Genomic DNA, 7252 nt, shown 5'->3' with positions numbered 1-7252 from the left:
CACTCTATGTTCCTGTCTCTTCTGGAAGAAAGTATTCACTATAGCCATTTCCATCCTTTTTGCAAAGTCAACTACCATCTGTCCTTCTGCGTTCCTCTCCTGGATACCAAACCTGCCCATCACCTCTGTTTCCTGCACCAACATGTCCATTGAAGTCTGCTCCAATGACAACTCTCTCACTTCTAGGCATGCTCTGTACCACTTCATCAAAATCCGACCAGAATTTCTCCTTCTCCTCCAGCTCACATCCTACCTGTGGAGCATACCCACTAACAGCATTGAACATCACACCGTCTATTTCTAGTCTGAAGACTCATCACTCTATCCGACGCTCTTTTTACCTCCAGGACATTCCTAACAAACTCCTCCTTCAAGATAACTCCTACTCCATTTCTCTTCCCATCTATACCATGATAGAACAACTTGAACCCTGCTCCTAAAGTTCGAGCCTTGCTACCTTTCCACCTGGTCTCCTGCACACACAGTATGTCTACCTTCCTCCTCTGCATCATGTCAACCAACTCTCTACCTTTTCCTGTCATAGTTCCAACATTCAACGTCCCTACTCTCAGTCCTGTACTCTTGGCGCTCCTCTTCTCTTTCTTCGTGCGAATGTACTTTCCTCCTCTCCTTCTTTGACCAACAGTAATCCAATTTCCACCGGCGCCCTGTAGGTCAACAGCGCCGATGGCGGTCGTTGTTAACCCGGGCCTTGACCGATCCGGTATGGAAGTCACAGGTTGGATTTGCATCTTTGATTTGGCAAAAGTTTTACGCTGGATGCCCTTCCTGATACCTCTGTATTTATAATACCCTCTGTATTTATAATAATACCCTCTACCCTATATATACCCTATAAAATACCCTATAATATACCCTTTATAATAATATCCTATTTATAATAATACCCTCTGTATTTATAATACCCTCTGTATTTATCCGGGCTTGGGACCGGCACAATAAGACACTGGCTTGTGTCCTCTTGCTGCTACATGGCCATCATGCTGAATAAAGCCATAGCCAGGATGAGTGACCGGCATGAGGAGTCCAATGCTCGGCTCAAGGAGGATATCACCCAAAAGCTGGAGAAATGGGGAAAACGTTTGGATGTGAAGGCCAGAAACCGTGATGCTGATGCCAGTGATTAGGAGTGTGGAAGGCACAGAAAGCAACATCAACTCAGCCACACAAAGCAAGTCTTTCCAAGGCGATTAATAATAAATGTGACCAGAAACAACCCTTGAAAGGAATAACAAAATGAACATTCATAAAATTCGGACTCTTCTCACCAACTGATAAAGAGGTGTGCAAAGATGCATGCCTATTGGACTAAATGGACGGATCAAAACAACAATGTACCAGAATAAAATAATTGAAATTGATTTGTGACATGCAAAGTATATATTGGTTGACAATGTGCTTTAATGAGAGAGATGTTGTTGATTTAGGGGACGGGAACCTTACAAGCCAATGGCTTCTACCCGTCAACCCTTTTTTTTTTCTTTTCGGATGATGTTGCTGATGTCTCAACACAGATGAAAGTAAAATCTTTTGTAATAACATGTCTGGAAAGAAGAAAATAAACTGAATAAAATTTTTTTTTTAAAAACTATTTGATGACATAATATAATCAGTCACGCGAACCCTGTGAGGACATACAGTATCTGCTGCAGACATTCTTTGGATGACCCTTTGCAGAAACATACATTCTAATTTCAAGTACAGTGTATGAAATGACCTGACTAGCTGCTTCTGTCAGTGTCTAACTTCTTCCAAGGATACCGACAGTCATGCAAGCATTTCCAAATATGGTCTAACGGTAATTATTTTTGTGGCAGGGGGATGTGCCCCATCGGTGGTTAATTGGGAGCTGCTGCGTAGTCACTGGCGACCAATGACCTCGTGGTGGCACTCTTTAAAAGGGAGTGTTGGCGGCCTCCCCTGCCTCTTGCTCTGGCCGTCCTCGTTACTTCCGGGTCCCGTCGTTCCCTTCCTCTTGCGTCACCTGTACAGACACCGTTAGTCTGCGACTCACGGAATCACGTCGTACGGGACCTTGTACGATGCGCTCATCCTTCTCCTCTCACTCTCCCTCGTGGTGATCCCTCACGGGGGCTTGACAGGGGCTGTGAGGACCGGGTGGTTGCTGGGGAGTTTCAGCAGCGTTAAGTGGCACCTCCAGCAGTGTTACAGCTCCAGCAGCGCCAAGTGCCGTAAGAACGCCGTAGCTTGTCGCTGTGTGGATGCCGCTTTGCCCTGCTTCGCCACTGCTCTGCTCTGCCAGGTTTCGCTGTCCTGACTGTCCTTTTGCTTAGTTGCGGGCCTCGATTTAGTGCTGCTTTGTGTCCTGGTTTTATTTGTCGGTGGCACCTGTCCTGACTCGGGTCAGCGGCTCCTTTTCACCTCAGCCTGCAGCCGCGACAAGACTCTTGTGCGGTTGAGGCTACGGCTGCTGCGGCTGCTAGTCCCGCTAATCCGGCACGGTTGAGGGCGGAGCCGCAAGGAGACGCCTTTAACCCAAGGATAGACACTCGGCTGCACAGCGGACTGGACCAAATACCTGGTAGCTTTTAAAACAACTTGATTTTAACGACAGACTGAGATCCGTGGGGCTATTTTGGGTTCTAGTTACTTCTTGTTTGTTTCTCTTTTCGTCTTTTTCATTTAAATTCTGGTCGAATTTGTTTCTACAAGTTAGTTAAATCATTTCTCCATTGATTTCTTCCCTCTATTTTTTTTAAGTACTCAATTATTTTCCCATGTGTTTGCGACATTTGTTGTGACTAAGTATTGGTTTTGGGTTTAAACATTGAATTAATTTGTTGTATTTGGTTGCCTTGCTGTGTGTGTGACCCACTAATTCCCTTGTGTTTTGTTTTTGTTACCTTTTTCAGTTACTGAGAGCCGACGGTGGTGGTCCCTGGTGGCCTGGTGGGGGTTTCCTCTTACAGTGTGCTGTGATTCCCCCATATTTGAGTTTTCCAGAGTGTGTGTAGTGTGTGTCACGAGTGACTGGGGTGCTTTTCTTCCCTGGGAATCCCGTTTGTGTTCCACAACCACTGCACCGTCGACAAGCCTCAGCACCTGAAGAAGGTCGTCCCTCCCGTGTGTGTGAGGTAAATTTTTAAAGGCTTTATTATTTTTAATCTGGTGGAAAAATAAAGAGAATGGTCGGAACCTGGAACCACGTCTCCTGCCCATTTTTTAAATAGAACGGACCTGTGTGCTTTACTCTGTTGGGGTTGATTAAAACTATCTCCTTGGGCGAAATTCCCAAGGTGGCGTTGTCGGTAATTATAAGAAAGTTTAAGATCAAATAAATTCGACCCCGAATCCGCCCCTCGAGCTGCCACATTTTCATGCAGCGTCTTCATGACCCTGAGACATCCTGGGGCCACCTTCACGAGTGCTGAATAATTTGACACACACAGCAATCCAGATTTTTGGTTCTATGAAATGATATTATTTTATTGTATTATTTTATTGTATTAAAAACTTTCCACCACAAGGTCATCATCTACAATATCAAGCTCTGTGTCTGACTGTTCATCATACTTGGTGAAAGAGGTGGAGGGCTGACTCACAAGCTGGGACAGGGTTTCAAACTGTGCTTCTTGGGCTGGGTGTTGAAACATCACCTCACGTATTTCTCCTGCCGAACTTTTTTTGTGTGTTCTTGAAATATGTGCTGCAAATGTGGATTTTACTTCAAATGTTTTCTCACAAGCCCTTATTTTCCTGCCCTCTGTTACATGGCCTTTCAGATGATTAAGCAGCTCTTTTAGATTTGTAAATATATCCTGACAAAATTCAATCTGACACATCAGCATTGTACCAGTGCTCAACAGTAGTACTTTTTTCAGATTTATGCCCTTTATGATCTCTGTACAAATGAGACTTGAAGGCTCCAAATTTTCTAAATGCACGGGTACAGTTAGGTACACCACAGGTAAAAGGGCAGTTTGCTGCATTACTGTGGAGTTTCATATGATTAGAAAAAACCTATTATAGTTTTACTCTCATGGGCACACTGCTTGCAGTGATACATTTCTGGCCTACAAAGCAAAAATGAAAGAGAAGAGGAAAAAGTTATTAATGTTGCACATCATAAAACCCCCCCACAAAAACAAGAAATGTGCACTCAGTAGAGTGCAGACCTCTTCCAGGTGGTAGTTTAGCTCTTTACACTTTACAGGTAGCTCGTACAACACTGGGGCAGTAGCACTTTTTTCATTTATTTCAATTATTTTAACACTTGTAAAGGCTTTGAAACGATTAAACCAAAGATGGTTTTGTTGACATACGGTTATGAGTGTGCACATAAAATTTTAGCCTGATAGACATTGTAGTTTGTGAAATGACAGGCACACACACGCACGCTCAACCAAATGCACGATTTACTGGCAAAGATAACGGTATAGCTTTAAGTGTGAGTAGCAAGGCAAATTTAGTTTACTTGAGGTAACTTGGATACAAACTGAATCCCAAATCAAATTTCAGTGCCACAGACTGGGTAGTCAAATGAACAAATATTTTCACCTGAAAATCCCCTTCACCTCTGTGCTTTACTTGTTACAGATCCACATGCAGTGAGCACCACTACTGAAGACAACATTATTAGCTCTGTAACATTATGATACACAGGTTGCAAAACATAAATCATGCTGGATTACTGTTACCAATCATTCTTACCAAACATGTTGGATAACTTCAAATTATTATTAGGGCTGTAATGGTTCACCTAATCCAGGGTTCATTTCAGTTTTTTGCTCATGGTTGGTTCTATCCTAGGTTTTCATAGCTACTAGAGAAAAGTTTCGAATATTTCCAGAAAAAAAAAAGTATTTACATATTGTTGCACTGCAATAAGGAACATGCACATTACTACACTTTTATTACCACCTCACGATAAAAATAACTTCTGTTCATACAAAAAACCCAAACATTTGCCTACATTATCTAAATGAAATTTAGCTATTTAGCTTAGCTGCTAGTTAACTGAGCGGCTAGTGACAGTTCCTCTGGCTCAGAATAGAAGTGCAGATACTCGTGTTAAAAAATACTCGGGTAAAAGTAGAAGTGCAGATACTCGTGTTAAAAAATACCCGTGTATCTTCTTTTCCTTTCGGCTTTTCCCTTCAGGGTTTGCCACAGAGAATAAATTGCCTCCATCTAACCCTGTCTTCTGCATTCTCTTCTCTCACACCAACTGCCTTCATGTCCTCTTTCACTGCATCCATAAACCTCCTCTTTGGTCTTCCTCTAGGCTTCATGCCTGGCAGTATCCTTCTACCAATATAATCACTATCTCTCCTCTGGACATGTCCAAACCATGTCAGTCTTGCCTCTCTGACTTTATCTCCAAAACCTCTAACACGTGCTGTCCCTGTGATGTACTCATTCCTGATCCTATTGAACCTGGTCACTTCCAAAAGAGAACCTCCGCATCTTCATCTCTGCTACCTCCAGTTCTGTCTCCTGTCTTTTCTTCAGTGACACTGCCTCTAGACCAAGCAATAACGCTGGTCTCACCACAGTTTTGTACACCTTTCCTTTCATTTTTGTTGAAACTGTCACGCCCTGTGTTGGTGACTGCTCCAGCCTCTCCTCCTAGTCCTGTGTTCACAGGTGTGGGTGTGGGCGGAGTCGTCCTGGGAGCAGCTTCACCTGGATCCCATCTGCAATCAGCCGGCTTCTTAGACCCAGCTCTCCACGCAGACAGTGCCAGATTGTTGCTCCATTTTGAGGTTGGTGATTCTGGTCTCCCTGCTGCTGCCTCCTTTTACCACACACGTGCTGTGGTCCTCCGCCTGCTTTTGGTTTGAATAAACGCAGCTTTTTGGATTTTTGGACTCTGGTGTCACTAATTGGGTTCCACTCTATAGTGTGCCGTAACAGAAACTCTTCTATCACACATCACACCTGGAACTTTTCTCCACCTGTTCCATCCTGCCTGTATATGCTTCACCTCTTTTCCAAATTTTCCATTGCTCAAAATCCACCACCTTTTTGATCTCTTCTCCTTGTAGCCTCACTCTACCTCACTCTGCAAACATCATGGACCATGGAGATTACTGTCTAACCTCGTCTACCAGCCTGTCCATCACCATAGCAAGATTAATATTAAGATTAAAGATTAAACACACTTTATTGTCCACACAAACGGGGATGTGACGGGTTCGTGTATGCCGTAAGAAATAACTTGATGGCGCAGCCGCAAAAGTTCAATTTTTGGTGGGGTTTTTATTCACACCACAATAACTCGTGAAAAAATATTTACAGTGCAAATAAAATGTCCCAAACCAAAAACCCAGTGCAACAAAAAGTATCTACAGAAGAAATCCACAACAATAACCATTTACCAATCGCTCTACTATCGCTCCTTGCAACTCTCCGACTCTTACCAATGCCAATTCCGACTCCAACTACCACACCTATGAAACAAAAATGCAGCCCTTAAATAACCCCATGCCCCTCCCCTGGCATACCAACATTAATTGAATGGGGTTGTTCTTACAATAGCTAATATAATAACCTACAAACAGAAAAACCTCTTACAAAATAAAACCAGAACAGAATAAAACATAAATTCCCCTCATATGGCTGTTTACATAAAGCAAAAGGTCGACAAAATACAGATCAGTTCAACAACGTACCAAATGGTACAGTCCTGTCTGAATAGCGCACCACAACGCGCTATTTAAGGCTCACCTCCGTAGAGCCTCGGTTTGGCCCATTCCAGAGGCGGAGCAACACCGCATCCACAGGTGAGCATTTGTATTTAGGAAGCACGCATGGGCGCCGGGTGTGCACCCCCGACGCACCACCGCGACAGTTTGGTGGATAACTCACCCGTGAATGTACCATAGGTAAAACAGTCTGAGCGGGACCGCGCTCCTGCGGTCCTGCCAGAAAAAATGACAGCTCCGCTGCAGCCGCTCTCCTGCGCGAGAGAGGCGCGCGGAGCGAAGATGAACGGTGATGGACGGCGCGGTCTCTACCGCTCCATCACAGGGGAAATTATCTTTTACACTCCTTTTTGTACATGCATATACATATATACATGTTAGTAGCACAAATACTGTATACAGGATTATGTATACTGGGTTAGAAAAACTAACCCTGAACCGTGTTTGTGAAACCAAAATCCCTGGTTTTTCCAAGTTCAGGGTAAAGCAACCCAGAACCACAGGTTTACCTCAGGGTATGTTAACCCCGCCTTTGTGAAATAGGCCCAATCAATCAAACTATA

The 7252-nt window shown here is 43.8% G+C and overlaps 1 long non-coding RNA gene across 1 annotated transcript; it reads left to right on the top strand.

Moving 5' to 3' along the window:
* Positions 1–1121: 1121 nt before the first annotated feature.
* LOC137611481 (uncharacterized) lies at positions 1122–5852 on the top strand. Its single transcript, XR_011038642.1, has 3 exons — positions 1122–2563; positions 2895–3116; positions 5629–5852. It is a non-coding gene; the product is annotated as an uncharacterized lncRNA (long non-coding RNA).
* The last annotated feature ends 1400 nt before the right edge of the window (positions 5853–7252 follow it).

Source organism: Antennarius striatus, chromosome 17 (genome assembly GCF_040054535.1).
Source record: "Antennarius striatus isolate MH-2024 chromosome 17, ASM4005453v1, whole genome shotgun sequence".
Taxonomy (NCBI): Eukaryota; Metazoa; Chordata; class Actinopteri; order Lophiiformes; family Antennariidae; genus Antennarius; species Antennarius striatus.
Note: the sequence above shows the minus strand (reverse complement) of the source record. Positions and strands in the feature narration are given on the sequence as shown.